Source organism: Chlorocebus sabaeus, chromosome 17 (assembly GCF_047675955.1).
Source record: "Chlorocebus sabaeus isolate Y175 chromosome 17, mChlSab1.0.hap1, whole genome shotgun sequence".
NCBI classification, from domain to species: domain Eukaryota; kingdom Metazoa; phylum Chordata; class Mammalia; order Primates; family Cercopithecidae; genus Chlorocebus; species Chlorocebus sabaeus.
This window is the reverse complement of record NC_132920.1, coordinates 29,909,573-29,929,524: the sequence shown is the minus strand read 5'-3', so window position 1 is coordinate 29,929,524 and position 19,952 is coordinate 29,909,573. Positions and strand designations below refer to the sequence as shown.

Genomic DNA, 19,952 nt, shown 5'->3' with positions numbered 1-19,952 from the left:
ACATCAGCAAAGGAATGACCAAGATAAGGTGAAAGATCCAGGAAGCCAGAACTGCCCCAGGTGTGTGGGCATCAGTCCACAGGTAGCAGGACTGAGGCCTGTGGGCCAGATGTCTTCACAACAGTGAGGTTGGTGGAATCCCAGATGTGCTTGAATATAATCAGGGAGACTGTTTTAGTCTGTGTTACGGTTTGGATCTGTGTCCCTGCCCAAACCTCATGTCAACTTGTATCATTGTTGGAGGTGGGGCCTGATGGGAGGTGATTTGGGGGCCGTTTCTCATGGTTTAGCACCATTCCATTGGTGCTGTTCTCCGATTTTCTCACAAGATTTGGTTGTTTTAGAGTGTGTAGCACCTTCCCCGCCCCCCTTGCTCTTTGCTTTGCCTTGCCTTGCCTTCTCATGATTAAGTTTCCTGAGGCCTTGAGGCCTCTCCAGTAAGCCCAGCAAGTGCCAGAATCATGCTTCCCATAGACTCTGAACAACCGTGAGCCAAATAAACTTTTCTTTATAAATTACCCAGACTCAGGTATTTCTTTGTAGCAATGCAAGAACGAACTATATGGTCTGTTTATGCTGCTATAACAAAATGCCACAGACTGAGTCAATTAAGAACAGAAATTTATTTTCTCACAGTTCTGGATACTGGGAAGTCCAGGATCAAGGCACCAGCATCTGTTGAAGCCCTCTTGCTGTGTCTTCACATGGCAGAAGATGGAAGGGCAAGAGAGAGGACAAGAGAAGCCAAAAGGGGTGAACCTGCTCCCGCAATAATGGTATTAATTCATGAGGGCAAAACCTTGGTGACACAAACACCTTCCATTAGATCCCACCTCCCAACACCAGTGCATTGGAGACTGATATAGTTTGGGTGTTGCCCCCCTCTAAATCTCATGTTGAATTTTAATCCCCAGTGTTGAAGGTGGGTCATGGTAGGTGGTGTTTGGGTCATGAAGCAGGATCCCTCATAGATTGGTGCTGTCCTTGTCATAGTGCATTCTCCTGAGATCTGGTTGTTTAAAAATATGTGGCACCTCCCTCCCCACTTCCTCCTGCTTTCACCAAGTGACATGCCTGCTTCTGCTTCTCCTTCCATTATAAGTGAAAGCTTCCTGAGGCCTCCCCAGAAGCCAAGCAGCTACCAGTACCATGCTTGTACAGCCTGCAAAATCATGAACCAAGTAAACCACTGTTCTTTATAAATTACCCAGTCTCAGTTACTTCCTTACAGCAATACGAGAATGGACTGATACAGGGATCCAATTTACAACACATGAGCTTTGCAGGACACATTCAAACCATAGCAGAGGCTGCTGGGGAAAGTTTGGGAGAGATCTTGTAATGAGTAAGGCAGAAACTAAGCACATGAAGGAACAAGACATTTATTAACCTCAGGCAAATTAAGAAGTAAATTTGACAGAGGGAAAGTAATCACAGCTGCTAGCCTAGTTGTGAATACCATTTACGTGGTCATAATAATATAAACACTGAACACTGAGCTAACCAAAATAAGAAAATAACTACATTGGGAGGACAAGGGTATGTGGAACGGAGCTATCCACTATGGATGATAGATAAAAATAAACAACGGGCCGGGTGTGGTGGCTCATGTCTGTAATCCCAGCACTTTGGGAGGCCAAGGCCAGCAGATCACGAGGTCAGGAGATTGAGACCAGCCTGGCTAACAAGGTGAAAATGCGTCTCTACTAAAAATACAAAAATAATTAGCTGGGCATGGTGGTGGGTGCCTGTAGTCCCAGCTACTCAGGAGGCTGAGGCAAGAAAATGGCGTGAACGTGGGAGGCGGAGCTTGCAGTAAGCCGAGGTTGCACCACTGCACTCCAGCCTGGGCAACAGAGCAAGACTCCATCTCAAAAATAAAATAAACAACAGGCCGGGCATTATGGCTCACACCTGTAATCCCAGCACTTTGGGAGGCCAAGGTGGGTGGATCATGAGGTCAAGAGATCGAGACCATCCTGGCCAACATGGTGAAACCCCATCTGTACTAAAGAAAATACAAAAATTTGCTGGGCATGGTGGTGCACGCCCATAGTCCCAGCTACTAGAGAGCCTTAGGCAGGAGAATTTCTTGATACCGGGAGGTGGAGGTTGTAGTGAGCCAACATCACGCCACTGCACTCCAGCCTAGCAACAAGCGAGACTCCGTCTCAAAAAAAATTGAAAACAAAAAACAAAGGCGCACTATAAGTACACTATTTAGAGGAACAGAAGTCACAATAAAAGAATTAGGCAGAAAAAAAAAAAGTCAAGCAGGTTGCCTTTGGGGTTCAGGAAATGGCATGCATGAACACTGGAGATGTGTTTCTTCATAACAAGCCTTGTAGATATTTAAAAAATTTTAAATACTGTCTATATATCCATGTGATGTTTACAAAGACAGGAGAGGATTGACTCACTAATTTTTCTATAAAGAGTGTCAGGAAGATGGGGTAGTAGTTAGAGGGAGATAGGGGATCAGGCAGTGGATTTTTATGGTAAGATTTTGTTTTATTTTAGTTTTGTTGTTTTAATGGGAAATATTACAGCATGTTTGTATGCAGGAATGAATGAATCAATAAAGTAGAAATTGATACAGAAGAGGGAGGGCCTGGCCATCCATCATCACTGGTGCTGGTGGGACGGCTGAGGAGACAGGTGCAATGTGAGGATAGTAGTGGGATGATAATGCAGTTCTCACCTGAGTTCTTTTTTCCTAAGTGAAAGAGAAATAAATTCATCACCTCAAGGTGGGAGTGCAGAAAGAGTGGAGGAGAAAGTAGGAAATACCCTTCTCAGGAGATGTCAGAGTAAAGTGATCCAGGAAATGGCATCTGGAGAGTGCAGGGCTTTGGGGGGTGGACACTGAGGTCTGTGCTCATCAACTGGGGGGGAGGGGCAGAGGGACAGGGGAACAGAGAGTGGTGGGGAGAGAGAGATCTAGCACTCATGCAGCAGTCGGAGAATATAAACAGACTCGGAGGAAATGCAACCAAATATAGGTGTAAGGGTTAGGGGTTATTTTTAATTTGTCATTTATTCTTCCCAGAATTTTATAATGCTTGTACAGTGAATATACGTTATGTCATATATTATACACTTACATTATACTATATCAGAAAAAGAAAAACTATAAAGTTTTTAAAGGGAAGGCACATGGGTACAAAGTGAGGTGTTCAGAGAAAAGAGCTGGAAGTGCGGGGCCCCTATGTCTCGGCTCTGGGCAATGAACTTGAGCCTTTTCTCCATTCCTCAGGCCACTGCTGTCTATGAGGCCAAGCAGTATCTTTCCTTTCCTTGTGGGGTGTGGTCATTTATTACCGTCTTGTCAGCAATTTGATGCTTTTAAGAAGATGCTTTTTGAATTTTGTTATACAGGGCATTTTTAGCTTTTTTGGTGAAAGGATTTATTCATATACTCTAACCACCTTTTCCAGAAATGGAAATTTTAAGGCAAAATAGTTCAGTGAGAACCATTTTGGTCCTAGAATAGAGGATCAATATCTGAGTCTTAACACATGCTCTGGACATGATCTGTCAAAGGTGGGACAAGTGTAAGGGATTTTTACGTAATTTATTTTTGAAAACATTAACGCACACACAAGAAAATTCAAAAGATATCCAAAAATATACAAAGATAAGTTATTCCCATTGCACCCCCACCACCTTTGCTTGTCCCTCAGGTCATCTACCGAGAAACCTTCGCAGTTAAAAACTTCTCATTTCTTCTCCTAGAAAAATATACCTATGCATTAATGTGTGTTACTATGTCAGTAAAGGACACAGACTAGGAGAAAATATTTTCAAACTACATATCTGATAAAAGACTTGTATTTGGAATATAGAAAGAACCCTCAAAACTGAATAAGAAAACATTTACCCAATTTAAAAATGGGCAAACGTCCAAACAGATGCCTCTCCAAAGATCTACAGATGGCAAGTGAGGAGATGCTCAATGTCATTTGTCATTAGGGAAATGCAAATGAAAACAACAATGATATACCATTTGACATCTACTAGAATAACTAAAACCCAAAAATCTAGTAGTACCAAGTACTACGAGGATGCCAAATGACAGGAACCCTCATCCACTGCTGGCAGAAATGGAAATGGCACAGCCACTCTAGAAAGTATGAGCATTTTCTTCTTCTTCTTCTTTTTTTTTTTTTTTTTGAGACAGAGTCTGGCTCTGTCACCCAGACTGGAGTGCAGTGGCAGGATCTCGGCTTACTGCAAGTTCTGCCTCTCGGTTTCACGCCATTCTCCTGCCTCAGCCTCCCGAGTAGCTGGGACTACAGCCGCCGCCACCATTCTCGGCTAATTTTTTTGTATTTTTAGTAGAGACGGGGTTTCACCGTGTTAGCCAGGATGATCTCGATCTCCTGACCTCATGATCCACCCACCTCGGCCTCCCAAAGTGCTGGGATTACAGGCGTGAGCCACCACACCTGGCCAATATGAGCAGTTTCTTATAAGGCTAAACATAAGACTTGCCATACAACACCGTGATCACACTCCTGACAATGAATTTGAAAACTTACTTTGCATAAAAACCTGCATGTGAATGTTTGTAGAAGAACACCCCTTATCCGTGGGCTGCACATAGTGACTTCCTTCTAAAGACTCCATTATGGAAAAGGGAAAGGTAAAAAAGGAACTTGACAGGGGAGAAACTGGGAAACACTACCTTAGGCAGGTGATGAAGGTTGACATCATCAGTGATAAATCAAGTGGGTGGCGTGTACCCCTGATGTGCTGAGAGTGGCATTTCACCTCTGTGCTGTTCCTCCTCAACACCCATAACCCCAACCACATTCAAATCAAAGGACATTCCACAATATGCCTGACCAATACTCCTCAAAAAATGTCAAGGTCATCAAAAACAAGGAAAATCTGAGAAATTCTCACAACCAGAGGAACCTTAAGAGACATAATGGGACTAAATGTAATGTGGTAACCTAGATGGGATCCTACTGCTCTCAGGATGAAATGGCCTTATCCCAGGAATTAACTCTGGATTCTCTAATCCTAGGATGGGGGAGGGGAGAAGAGGCCCTGGAGCTTTGGCCGAGGAAGATGAGGGAGGCTCCTAGAGAAGCCAAAATAGTGAGGAAATCATGACATGAAGGGAACAGAGGCCAGTGGAGTGGAGGGAGAGGAGTCAGATGCGAAGGGGTCAGTTTAGTGGACACCTGTACAAGAGGGATGGGTTCTGTTTCCAGGGAGGCACACGGGCTTCCAGCTGGGGGATTTGGCAGAGGTCTCTGTTTTTTCAGCTGGATGGTAATTGCACAGGTGTTAGCTCTATAACTCATCAGTAGGCTACACTTAAGTTTTAGGAAGTTTTCTGTACCGACAGGAATAATGTAATTCAGAAACACACATGGAAAAAATGGGAAAAGAAGAGAAGATGAGAGAGAGGAGGTGATGAAAGGCATTCCCCCTTTTCCAGACCCAGAACCCCCAAATGCTGGGTGTCACGGAGAATCAGGAGAGGAGAGGAGAGTGAGGCCTGTGTCACCACAAAGTGGCCAGCCTTGGTTCCTGATTCCAGTGTTTCCAGGCACTTCTCCATGCCACAACCTAATGATCCTTTCCAAGTCCAGCCCCAGCAACCTGCAGTCACAACTATTGACTATGCACATCTTTTGAGACAGTAGGGACTGCTGCAGTGACCACAGGGCTGCTGGCAGTGATGGGGACACAGTTCCTGTAGGGTCAAGGGTGGGTGTGGCATAGAAGCTGAAGACTGTATCAGTTTACAGTGAGATCAATGATGAGTTCAAGCCCAGGCATCTTCTCAATATCCCAAGGGAGGTTTCTCTCCACCTCCCCAGACCTCAAGGACCCAGGTGTCCAACCACCATCACCCTGGACACCAAGGATGAACCCTTCTCCAGGGCATCAGATCACCCACCCTCAGAGAGCCTGGAAGGCGCCCCTCCTACTCTGAGATTCCAGGACCCTGGTGTCTTGCTGTTTTCTTCCCTTCTGGGGACCTAAGCAGATAAAGGCCTGTTGTTCAGATTCCTCAGACCTTGCCCCTCTGCCACCTCAAATCCCTGAGATTAATGGTCCTGTGGTCCTGAACTCAAATCTAATTTTGGGCCCTGCCACCTGGCTACAGAGTTTGGGGGTTGTGGGCTAGGAGAAGCCCCAGGGACTCCACAAGCTGAGCCAGGGAGAAATGGGGAGCATCATCAAATTCTGGAGCTAAAACTGGGATGAGGAAGACTTTTTACCATCTCGGCATCCTGTGACCTGGCCAGGACTCCCCTTCCAGAGTCTAAGAGGCCATGGTGGCAGCTGGTGGTCAGATTTTGTCTCTTCAACATGGGGCTGGTTGCCAAATCCAGAGTGCCAGGGGACCCTGCAAGACTTGCTGAGTGTGGGGCTTGTGACCTGGGATAAGCTAGTATATTAGTCTGTTTCCATTACTATGAAGGAATACCTGAGGCTGGGTCATTTGTGAAGAAAAGAAGTTTATCTGACTCATATTTCTGCAGGCTGTACAAGAAGAATAACACCAGCGTCTGCTCAGTTTCTGGTGAGATCTCAGGAAGCTTAAACTTATGGCAGAAGGCAAAGGGGGAGCCGGCCTGTTAACACAGTGAGAGCAAGAGCAAGAGAAATGCCATGCTCTTTTGAACAACCAGCTCTTCCATGAGGCTTTGGAAGGCCTCAACTCAGTTGGCCCCATCGTACTTTTCATTTCTCCCTCACTTAATCCGATTCTTCCAGAAAGGTAGCTACCTTCATTCTATGTCCCCTTCCTATCATCTTATCTATCTTCCTATTGCTATCTTCCCCAGCGCTTACGCCCACCTGCCCACACATATACCAAGTTTATTATCATATTTATTTATCTAATTGTAACTAGAGTGTCCCCATCCCCTACCAAGTGGAATGTTTAGCTCCTTTCTGACAATCTAAATCTTAATTAGCCAAGTGTGGTGGTGGGTGCCTGTAGTCCCAGCTACTCAGGAGACTGAGGCAGGAGAATCACTTGAACCCAGGAGGTGAAGGTTGCAGTGAGCTGAGATCGCACCACTGCACTCCAGCCTGGGTGACAGAGGGAGACTCCATCTCAAATAAATAAATAAATAAATATAAAATAAAATAAATCTTTACATTTCCTTCAAGGCCAACATCAAAAGCCTCTTCTTTGAAGCCTTCTCTGACTAAACACTAGCTGTTTCCAGAATTCTTGTGGCCTCCAATCTGACCAAAAGATTTAACATCAGATTATTTATTGTAATTATAAATGTACAGATCTTAATATTCCATTATATGGTCTGTGCATATTATAGACCCCTGCCCACTGCACTTTGGGTCTTAAAACCTATTGGTTGGCTAATTCACTTATTAAAGAACTCAGTAAATGAGAATAACACCTTGTCTCTCTTGACTCCTGGTCCAAATCTCTTGCAAATAGGCCACACCATAGTCTGGAACAAGAGGAGTCAGGTATAGTTTGGTTGGTCTCTTACCTTCAAAAGTTCAAGTGCTGGCTGCCAAGACTTCTTCTCCAACTCAGAGATCAGGGTCCCAAGCTGGACCACTTCCTCAGAACCCTTGATGACATGGCTATTCCTCCTTTTTTTTTTTTTTTTTTTTTTTTTTTTGAGAGGGAGTCTGAGTCTGGCTCTGTGGCCCAGGCTGGAGTGCAGTGGCCGGATCTCAGCTCACTGCAAGCTCCGCCTCCCGGGTTTACGCCATTCTCCTGCCTCAGCCTCCCGAGTAGCTGGGACTACAGGCGCCCGCCACCTCGCCCGGCTAGTTTTTTTGTATTTTTTAGTAGAGACGGGGTTTCACCATGTTAGCCAGGCTGGTCTCGATCTCCTGACCTCGTGATCCGCCCGTCTCGACCTCCCAAAGTGCTGGGATTACAGGCTTGAGCCACCGCGCCCGGCCGGCTATTCCTCCTTTTGGTGAGTTCCTGGTCTAGCCCTACCAGCTGCTCCAACAGCTACTGTTCCCTTTCTCTCAAAAACTGATGGCCCTGTTCAAACACTGATACAATGTATTGCCTGTGGTTCTGAAATGTCTACGGTAAATGCGGAAAGAGAAAAGTGACTTCTTTGAGAGGCTAGGAAACACCAGAACACATGTGAGATCTTCTGAGGATGAGTTCAGAACAGAAATCTCTTTGATCACTCTCCCCCTACCCATTCCTCAACACTCACCCCACACACATACCCCTTCCTCTCCCTAACCTATGCCCCACTACTGCCTACACACACACCCCTGCCCCTATACACACACATTCATACAGAACATTTACTAGAGACCTCTCTTACCAGCAAGGCCTGAATCTCATCTTCTCCCACAGATTGAGAATTCTGAATCCTATCCTTGTTTCTCTTCAGAATCTTCAGATGGTTTAGAATTTTGCCCTATGAAAATAAACATAGTCTCAGGCTGGGCGCGGTCATTCACGCCTGTAATCCCAGTACTTTGGGAGGTCGAGGCAGGTGGATCACCTGAGGTCAGGAGTTAAAGACTAGCCTGGCCAACGTGGTGAAACCCTGTCTCTACTAAAAAATACAAAAATTAGCCGGGCATGGTGGTGAGCGCCTGTAATTCCAGCTATTTGGGAGGCTGAGGCAGGAGAATCACTTGAACCCAGGAGGCAGAGGTTGCAGTGAGTCAAGATCGCGCCACTGCACTCCTGCCTGGGCGACAAGAGCAAAACTCTGTCTCAAGAAAAAAAAAAAGAAAGAAAAAGAAAATAAACATGAATAGTCTCAAGATCAAGATAAAAATGGCCTCAATGAAAAAAGGGAGAGGCAAAGTGATTCCAGAGTGAAATCAGACTGCATTTGACCCTATGTAGTTTAATAATGGTTGTGTGGAACAATTTCCATTCTAGTAAATAAGGAAGATACATTGAGTGATATATTGGCCTAGAGCAATTTCTTAGAAGTGAAATAAAATAATATTGTATTATGATTACAACTAACAAGACTTATGGTATAGTTTCTGATTTATATTTACACTGTCCTTTTCTACCAAAAATCAGACAATTAAAATAGAAATTAATTAATAAAACAGAAATAGAAGATGGGTGTAGTGGTATGTGCCTATAGTCCCAGCTATATGGGAAACTGAGGGTGAAGTATATCTCGAGCCCAAGACTTCGAGGGCATACTTTGGTAATACAGTGAGACCCTGTCTCGTAAAAAGAAAAAAAAAAGAAACAAAAAATTAACACAAAAAGTCAAGGAAAGCATATATGCCAACTCCAAATAATAATAATAATAACTATTATTATTATTATTGTAGAGACGGGGTCTTGCTATAGCCCAGGCTGTTCTGTTCTCAAGCTCTCCTCCCGCCTTGGCTTCCCAAAGTGTTGGGATTACAGGCATGAGCCACCACACCTGGCAGCAACTCCAAATTATTAAGAGGATGACTAAGTTGGCAGGCAAAGAGAAAAGGGAAACAATGAACTGCCTGATGTTTCTTGTTTCTTTTCTTTTCTTTTCCTTTTTTTTTTTTTTTTTTTTTTTTGAGACAGAGTCTCACACTGTTGCCCAGGCTGGAGTGCAATGGCACAATCTTGTCTCACTGCAACCTCTGCCTCCTGGGTTCAAGAGATTCTCCCGCCTCAGCCTCCCAAGTAGCTAGGATTATAGGCGCATGCCACCATGCCTGACTAATTTTTGAATTTTTAGTTGAGATGAGGTTTAATGTTGACCAGGCTGGTCTTGAGTCCCTGATCTCAAGTGATTCACCTGCCTTAGCCTCCCAAAGTGCTAGGATTACAGGTATGAACCACCACGCCCAGCCTGATGTTTCTTTAGCAGATAAGAAGAAACATAATAGGACCCCAGAGGAAATAATATTTTGCTTGTTACTAAATTCTGAAAGAAAAATTATATAGATTTTATACAGGGTGAAATATTCTCAAAAATATTTTTATAACAACTATGTACATACTACTTGAATCTGTATACTACGAGAGCTATCAGGAGTGCTGGTGTTCTGTATCGCTGATAAGACTTGATCTGAACCTCAGAGATGAAACCATTAAGGCAATGTGATAGACCTTCTTCCATAAAAAATACAAAACCAAACCAGATTTATTATCCAAATGCAAAGGGTAGTACTTTACCAAGAATCTTCCATGCTAAATAACTTGAACTGTCACTTACACCTCTTAGAAATGCTATTATACTTTTTAAAAGATAAGAAGTGTTGGTGGGGATATGGAGAAAGGGGAACCCTGATACACTGTTGGTGTAAATGTAAACTGGTACAGCCATTATAAAAACAGTAAGAAGTTCCTCAAAGAATTAAAAACAGAACTACTATATGATCCAGCAATCTCACTTCTAGGTATTTATAGTCCATATATTCCCCATGTTCTTTGCAGCACTATTCACAATAACCAACATATAAAACAACCGAAATGTTCATTGATGGATGAATAAAGAAAATGTGGTATATACATACAATGGAAAATTATTCAGCCTTAAAAAGAAGGAAATTCTGCCATTTGTGACAACATGGATGGACCTTGAGAACATTATGCTAAGTGAATATGCCAAACACATACTGTGTGACCTCACTTATATGTGGAATCTAAAACAGTCAAACTTACATAAACAGAAAGTAGAATGGTGGTTGCCAGGGGCTGGTGGGGGCAGGGAATGGAGGGTTGATGGTCAAAGTCACAAAGTTTCAGTTATACAAGATAAAGAAGTTCTAGAGACCTACTATATAGCATAATGCCTATAGCTAAAAACACTGTATTATATTCTTCAAATTTACTAAAAGAGTAGATCTTTGGCTAAGTGTTCTTATCACACACACAAATAAATAATGATAATAACAATAAAGAGGGTGTGTGGAAAGTTTGGAAAGTGATAGATATGTGTTTCTGCTGTGATAATGGTTTCAGAGGTGTATACTTATCTACAAACTCATTAATTGGTATACATTAAATATGTATAGCTTTTACATGTCAATTATACCTCAATAAAGTAATGCAAAAAAACTGCACCTTATCCTGAAGGTACCATGGAACTTTCTGGCTAAAAGAACAGAGCTGGGGTCCAACACGATTCTAACCTTACAAGGCTGTGCAGCCTTTTCTAGGAGAACAGCAGAATGGTGCTTGTGTTCTCAGGACTCCCAACACATCACACACAGCATCTCTCTTGGTCATCCTTTGAAGTAGTAATGGAGCTTCTCCAGATGTCGCCTACACAGCTTCTCTGCTTTTTGCTCAGGTGGTCTTTCCTCTCTGGGTTCTCTCTCCTCATCTACCTTCATCCTCCAAATATTCTCCACCAGGCTGGCCATCTGCCACACATGGCACGTATTTTTTCTTAAAAGCTGTCTTGCACAGAGAACAATATAATGGCTGCCTAGTAGATTCACAGACCTTAATGATGCAGTGGTAGCAAAAGACATGACCACAGTTAGTGGTCACTGGGTCTCTCAAGTTGTCAAGACAGATGGAGCCCATTATCTCATCCTCCAGATTTCTCAGAGGGGAGGCAGCAGTCGTGATCACTATGCTCAAGTCCTGCAAAGAGTTCACTCTCAAAGTGAGAAATCACTTTCTAAGAAGACATGAAGAAAACAAAGAAGTTGTGAGTTTAATAAACATCAAAATGGAACCCATGAGAAAATAGTTTCTATGTTCAAACTGCTCCCAACCTTTTTTCTCAAAATCCGAAGTCCCTTCCAGAGCACTACTCAGACCAGGTTCTGGCTTGCAGTGTTAGATGAATGTTCATTTTAGGCAGCTAGCTCTGCTGTAAGCATTTCAAAGAGTGATCATATATGTAATTTTTTATTACATAAATGTAATAAAAGACATACTCTGTCTCGTTCTGTCGCCCAGGCTGGAGTACAGTGGTGCGATCTCAGCTCACTGCAAGCTCCGCCTCCTGGGTTCATGCCATTCTTCTGCCTTAGCCTCCCGAGTAGCTGGGACTACAGGCACCTGCCACCATGTCCGGCTAACTTTTTGTGTTTTTAGTAGAGATGGGGTTTCACCGTGTTAGCCAGCATGGTTTTGATCTCCTGACCTCGTGATCCACCCTCCTTGGCCTCCCCAAGTGCTGGGATTACAGGTGTGAGCCTCAGTGCCTGGCCTCATACATGTAGTTAAGTCAGAGTATCCTAGAAGATTTTGGACAAGTAATTTCTTGATAAAGTCTAAAGGATTTGTGCCCACCTCTCAGTAGATCAATTCAGTAAAATATATTTGCTGTAAATAATTCAAAAGTAAAGAATAAGAATTAACAAAATTTGGGTCTATATCTTAAAACTCATCTGAAAACATGAGACCTACATATTAGAAACCACTAGGTTCATCCACAGGTCTGTTATTCACACTCTGCCTGAGAAATCTCATCATCGTGGTTTAAACTAATTTTTTCAAACATGTTTTGAAACATCACAGTAAAAAAGGCATTCATGTCCCAGTCTAATATACATGTATATGCACACACAGACACATGCACGCACACACACATACAAATTTTGTTGGGTACCATTTTTTCTTTATTATTTGTAATATATTCTGATTTTTAAATTGCAGTCTGTTTTAAAAATGCAGGCTATAACCTGCAAAATTGGTTTCATGATAGTATCACCTACACTTTGAAAAACAAATCAAACCACGACTTTATCACCAACACTGACCTCTACCTACAGATACAAACTCTGGGGAGCTACCAAGGCCTAATGAACCATCACTTGAATGTACTACTTGCATCTTGAACTCACACATCCAAATCCACTGTCCCTCTCATTCTTCCTATTCCTCAGGAACAGGTACCAACAGCCACCCCATTATCCAAGCCATTATAGACAACAGTAAGGAGGTTTCTTGAAAAATTAAAAGTAGAACTACTATATGATCCATCAATCTCACTAATGGTTATATATCCAAAGGAAATGAAATTGGTACATCAAAGAGATACATGCACTCCCATGTTCACTGCAGCGCTATTCACAATAGCCAAGATATGAAATTAATCTAAGTGGCCATCAAAGGATGAATAGATTTTTTTAAATGTGGCTTATATACACAATGGAATACTTTTCAGCCGTAAAAAGAATGAATTCCTGTCATTTGTAATAACATGGATGAACCTAGAGGACATTATATTAAATAAGCCAGCACTGAAGGACAAATGGCACGTTATTTCACTCATATGTGGAACTGTAAAAGCTGATCTCATAGAAGGAAAGAGGAGAATAGTGGTTAGCAGAGACTGAGAAGGAGAGGGAGAAGTGAGGATGTACACTGAAGTGAGAATGTACACTGAAAACTAAAAAACATTGCTGAAAGTGGAGATCTAAATAAATGGAAAGACTTCTTGTGTTGATGGGTAGAAAAACTTAAAATTGTTAAGTTGTCAATAATATCCAAAGTGATCTACAGACTCAATTAATCTCTAAAAAAATTTCAACAACCTTTTAAACAGATATGGAAAAACAGGTCCTTGAATTCATATGGAAATGTTCACGAAAAACAACAGTGTTTGTAGGAAAAACAGGGTCTTGATAGGCTACTCAAAATCTATTCATCTTCATACCCCTAACACTAACAAAACAGTAACAATCCGAATAAAAATACTAGCATAGTTTTTAAAAAGAAAAAAAAAAAGACTTGTTAAACTCTAAATAGATGAAAGACTTTTTAAAGGGGGAACTAGGCTGGGTGGTGGCTCACGCCTGTAATCCCAGCACTTTGGGAGGCCAAGGTGGACAGATCACGAGGTCCAGAGATAGAGACCATACTGGCCAAGATGGTGAAACCCCCATCTCTACTAAAAATACAAAAATTAGCTGGGCATGGTGGCACGTGCCTGTAGTCCCAGCACACTGGGAGGCCGAGGTGGGTGGATCACGAGGTCAGGAGATCAAGACCATCCTGGCTATCACGGTAAAACCCCATCTCTACTAAAAATACAAAAAATTAGCCAGGCATGGTGGCACATGCCTGTAGTCCCAGCTACCCAGGAGGCTGAGGCAGGAGGATGGCTTGAACCCGGGAGGCGGAGGTTGCAGTGAGCTGAGATTGCACCACACTGCGCTCCAACCTGGGCAACAGAGCGAGCCTCCATCTCAAAAAAAATAAAAATTAAAAAAATGAAAAAATAAAATAAAATAAATAAAGGGGGAACTAAAGATACAAGGGTTAAGGAAAGATGGAAGCTGCTGCTTTATGGAGAAAAGGTGGAGGGACATCACCATGAGAAGCTATAGGAGGATAAGCAGTTAAAGTTTTGCACAAAATGTAGATGACAAAGATGAGTAGCTCTGGATGGTTATTTTCTGCTTGTTTGTTTTGCACCTGCTTAAAAAAAACCTGTTTTTTTTTTTTTTTTCTTCTGTATTGCCACCTTCCTTCTTTCATTAAGAAGCTGCTGTTATGGCTCCAAATAGGACCTTGTGCCATGAAGTGCAATCTGCACTAACGCATCTACAAATGCATGTCAATGACACTTAAAGTAGAAAAAGAAAGCTCTTGTGGAATTATTCTAAAGCCTAATGGAATTTTTCTTCCCCACTCTCAAGGGGTATCTCAGCAACAAGTTGTTATGGAACTATGGCAGCATCTTAATATTTCCATGCTCAAAAAAGTTCAGAAAAAGTGCATGAAAATTGGGGGAACTACTTAGTAAGCACTTCAAGATAGAGAGTGTAGCCAAAATGAGTAAAGTGGAGAAGGAGTCAATGGCATTGTGCACAGCATTGTATTCATAGCTTGCTCCCTTAAATCATGTTTGGGACTTCGCTGCTATTTCGGTGCAGCTGCTATTACTCAGTGCAGAACATTAACATATGGGGGAAATTGTATATTACACAATGCAGCTTCCACATTATGCGGACACCATTCCTCCACTTGTCCATTTACTTTAAGAGACACTTATTGATGCAAGGGAGACTAAACAGTGAAGGATCTCACTCCCGGTCCTGTCCACCATCTGTCCAGTTTACACCTTATCCCCAAAGAGGTAATCCCTTTTATGATTGCTTGGTTATCTTCCAGTTTTTTCATGATAATATGAATAATGACTCTTCATTCCCTCCTCTTTTTTTACACAGCGGTAGCCTGTTATACAATGTTCTTCTCCTTATTCTCTCACTTCACAATATATCTTGGAGATCTTACCAAAAGCACACAGAGACCTCCTGTGTTGTGATTAGCTTTTCATTGCATAATATTCTATTGTTCGTGTGTGTGTGTGTGTTTAGATAGTGTCAAATTGATAGGTGCATACATTTTTCCAATCTTTTGTTAAGGCAAGCTGTATTGAATAAACTTATACATAATATTTTTGCATGTGTATAATTATACCTGTAGGATGAATTTCTTTTTTTTTTTTTTTTTTTTTTTTGAGACAGAGTCTCGCTCTGTCCCCCAGGCTGGAGTGCAGTGGCCGGATCTCAGCTCACTGCAAGCTCCGCCTCCTGGGTTTACGCCATTCTCCTGCCTCAGCCTCCCGAGTAGCTGGGACTACAGGCGCCCGCCACTATGCCCAGCTCATTTTTTGTATTTTTGGTAGAGACGGGGTTTCACCGTGTTAGCCAGGATGGTCTCAATCTCCTGACCTCGTGATCTGCCCATCTCGGCCTCCCAAAGTGCTGGGATTACAGGCTTGAGCCACCGCGCCCGGCAGGATGAATTTCAAAAAATGAAATTGAAGGGTTTAAGGCTGTATTCACAAACAATTTTGAAAGGTTTTTATTGCCTAATTGTCCTCCAAAATGTTTGTCCCAAACTGGACTCCTATAACCAATAAATCAAAGTGCTTGTTTCTCCATAGCCTTGTCAACAGAGGGTATTGCCAAATTTTTAGCTTTTTGCCAGTCTGACAGGAAAGACATGGTATCTCCTGTAGTTTTTTTTCTTCTTTTAGTAAGAGGAAGGTTAAGTGTTTTTTCATGTGTTTAATAACTATTTTTGTTTCCTTTTCTGAGTTTCTTCACAGTTCCCTAGACAAACGAAAAAAGATTTCAGCAGACAGAATTTCAACAATTGTCTGATGAAATTCTTTTTACTTTTTCTTTCAGATTGCTAGTCTCTTTCTTCTCAGTTTTAAGGTGCATTTTAATTGCTATAGAGATCATGTCTTTGGATGTGATATGCATGAAAATATCTGTATAAGCTTTTCATTTGTCTTTTGATTTTTTTATATTTTCTGCTACTCAGAACTGCTTTTTATTTTATGTAGTTCAATTCATTAATTTTCTGTCCTATAGCTTTTAGGATTTGGAGTTACAGTTAGCCCTCCTCCAAAGTTAAAAGGAATATTTCCTCTTTTTTTCTCATTGAAAACTTTGACTCATTTGGAGTTTATCATTCTATACAGTTGGAGTTGTGCCCAACTTTAAATATTATTTCCCATGTAGTTATCCAGTTATCCCAAAAGCATTTATTGAATCGTCATCTATCTTTTCCACTGATCTGAGATCCCATTTTTATCGTCCACCAAATTACTGTATGCTTGGGTCTATTTCTAGACTTTCTTTTCTTTTTCATTGATCTGTCTGTTTATGTACCAACATCACATTCTTTTCATTATTGAGGCTTTAGAATGTTTTCATATCTGGCAAAGCCAGTTTTTCTCAAACTCCTCTTGCCTGAGGTTTAGTTGGTATTCTTTCTTTATTTTTCACATGAATCTTTGAATCAGTTTATCTAGTTAAAAAGAACACCTGACCGGGCACGGTGGCTCACGCCTGTAATCCCAGCACTTTGGGAGGCTGAGGCAGGAGGATCACCTGAGGTCATGAGTTCGAGACCAGCTTGGTCAACACGGTGAAACCCCGTCTCTACTAAAAATACAAACAAATAGCTGTGGTGGTGGTGCGTGCCTGTAATCCCAGCTACTCAGGAGGCTAAGGCAGGAGAATCACTTGAGCCTAGGAGACAGAGGTTGCAGTGAGCTGAAATTGTGCCATTGCACTCCAGCCTGGGCAACAAGAACGAAACTCTGTCTCAAAAAAGAAAAAAAAAAAAAGAACACCTCTGGTATCTTATTTTTTACAAGTTAAATTAAGATTAGCCTGGAGGGATGATAGATAACTTTATGATGATCAATTTATGTATTCAATAACTATTTTAGGTTTTTAAACTATTTAAATGTTTGTTACATATAGATATCACACATTTCAAAGTAAGTTCATTCCTGAGTATTTTATCTTTTTGTTGATATTGTAAATAGTATCTTTTCTTCTGTTATATCTTCTACCTATATGTTGATTTAGATACATGAAAACTATTTACTACTTCTTATAGATATTTTATCCTGTATGTTAGGTAGAAAACAAAACTATAATAATGGAGAAAACTAAAAATGAGATGACTCAAACAAAATAGTTTATTTCCATCTTCACAGTCTGGGGTAGGTTTATCAAGATGGTGAGTGGTTGTACTCTATGAAGTCACTTAGGGACGCATGCTATTAGAAGTTCTTCCATCTTCAACATGTGATTACAAGATAAATTGCTTTCAATCAATGATGAAGGGTGTCAAGAAGGGCTGAAGTTCAAGGTCTCTTTAATCTGTGAGATGACTGTTTCATTTACCACAACTTATATTATTTTGTTAAGACCCTAGTCACATAGCTACATCTAACTGCAAAGAGGGCTAGGAAATGTTGTCCAGCCAGGTCTCAGCTATACTCCATTTGTTTGAAAGAAGGAAAATGGATTTTGTGGTCAGTTAGAAGTCATTACACAGACCACCAATGGTCACCAACAATCCACATATACTCTAATTTGCACATTTAAAAAAAACTCATCTCACCCGCTAGGGAAATATCTCTTCCAGTTATGACATCCAGCTCAAAATCCAGGATCTTTAGGTGACATGCAGTTCTCTATTGGATACACACTTGAGTCCTCATGGCCCAGAGACCTGTAAAGTAATAAAATCCAAATTATTACCCCCTACCACGTAAACATAGATAATATATAATGGTGAAGTGAGAACAGGATAACAGAAACTCTTATTTAAAAAACAGAAACACACAATCATTGGCCCATAGCAATGATTAAATGTTACTCAGTGGGAATGCTAAATAATCCTTGCCCTCTCAATGGAGTAAGTTCCAAGGTTAGTCCATCTGGCTATCACTGGTCCTCTCTGTGGGAGGAACTCCTTTGTTTATCATCCTGTCTGACCACTGGCTTTGCTTTCTGGAAGATTCTTTATTCTCCATTATCTACCATAGCCAATATAAGAAGAAATGAGGAGTATCCATTTCTTAGGATTGCCCTGTACAGATTTGCAGCCTGACTTCTCTGGTTGCAATTTGGGGGCCTATGAGTTATTTTAAGCTTAACCACAGACTTTTTTATTTTGGGCTTTATGGCTTCCTTGGGAATACAATTTCTTCAAAAACTAAAAGGGCTTCTTGTTTATTTGTTTCATGCATGAATGACCACAACCAAAGTTCTTTTCTAGGACTGATTCTTAAATCTTTTGTTCTAAGCTCTCTTGAATGATTCATGCCACTCTTAATTTAATGGTAACAACTTTGAGTGGGAAGAAAATTCCTTTAATCTAATTGTTTCCTTAGGCCTCCATCCTGCTGTTTGCCTTAATACAAGGCCTTTGGGAAAAGCTTAGAGGAAGGTATTAGTTTTTTATCACTGACTTAACAAATTACCACAAACTTAGTTGCTTAAAACAATATAAATTTATGATCTTACAGTTCTGTAAGTCAGAAATCCAACACTAGTCTCACTAAGCTAAAATCAAGGTATCAGTAGGACTGCGTTACTTCTAGAGGCTCACAGGGATAATCTGTATTCTTGCCTTTTTCAGCTTCTAGAGGCTGTCAGCATTCTTTGGCTTATGGTCCTGTTCCTCCACCTTCAAAATTGGGAATATCACACATTCCTCTGACCCTTTGTCCCATCATCATATGTCTCTCTCTCACTGCAGCTGGGAAAGATCTTCTGCTTTTAAGGTCTCATATGATTAAATTGGGCCCACTGGAATAATGCAGGATGATCTCCTCATCTCAAGGTCCTTAATCGCGTTTGCAAAGTCCCTTTTGCCATGTACAGTGATATATTCACAGATTCTGGGGACTAGAATGTGGACATTTTGGTGGGGGGGACAGTCATAATTTGGCCTACCACAAGCAACTAAAGCCATATTTCCTGTTATCTGACATATAAAAGCATTTCTCAATCTTGTAAGGACTCATATCTCTGGACTCTATTTCCTTTGATCTCTGCTTACAATCTGGTCATTTCTTGCCTGAGTTTGCACTTTCTTATAATATTTTGCTAAATGCAACAAGAAGCAGGCAACACTGGAAACAATCTAAATTTCCATCAACATTTGAATGAATAGACACGTTGTCATATATCCATACAATAAGCTACTATGTGGCAATAAAAAGGAATGGACTATTTATACACTCAACAACATGGATTAATCATAAAATAATTATGCTGGATGAAAGAATCTAGACAAAAATAGAGTACATACTATGAGTTCATTTCTGTAAAATTCTAAAAAAGGAAGCCAACCTCTAGTAACAGAAAGCAGACCAGTATTTGCCTGGGGATAGGTTGCAGGATGGGTTGAATTCAAAGGCGCAGGGAAAAGCTATGGGGGGTGACAGATATATTCATTATTTTAATTGTGGTGATGGTTTCACAGGTGGATTCCTATGTCAAAACTCATCAAATTATATACTTTAAAAACATGCAGTTTACTAGTCACAATAGCAAAGACATGGAACCAACCTAACTGCCCATCAACTGTAGACTGAATAAAGAAAATGTAGTACAACACACCATGGAATACTATGCAGCCATAAAAAAGAATAAGATCATGTCCTTTGCAGCAATATGGACCTGGAGGGTCATTATCCTGAGTAAATTAATGTAGGAACAGAAAACCAAACATCACATGTTCTCACTTATTAGTGGGAGCTAAACATTGAGTACACAAG

General features: G+C 41.3%; 1 long non-coding RNA gene across 1 annotated transcript in view; it reads right to left on the bottom strand.

The window, feature by feature from the left end:
* Positions 1 to 604: 604 nt before the first annotated feature.
* Positions 605 to 19,952, bottom strand: part of LOC140708849 (uncharacterized) — a 33,951-nt gene continuing 14,603 nt past the window's right edge. The window contains exons 2-4 of the long non-coding RNA XR_012089088.1: positions 17,786 to 17,896; positions 8,301 to 8,396; positions 605 to 698 (exon numbers count right to left, since the gene is read on the bottom strand). This is a non-coding gene — a long non-coding RNA (uncharacterized lncRNA). The remainder of the gene's footprint in view (positions 699 to 8,300; positions 8,397 to 17,785; positions 17,897 to 19,952) is intronic.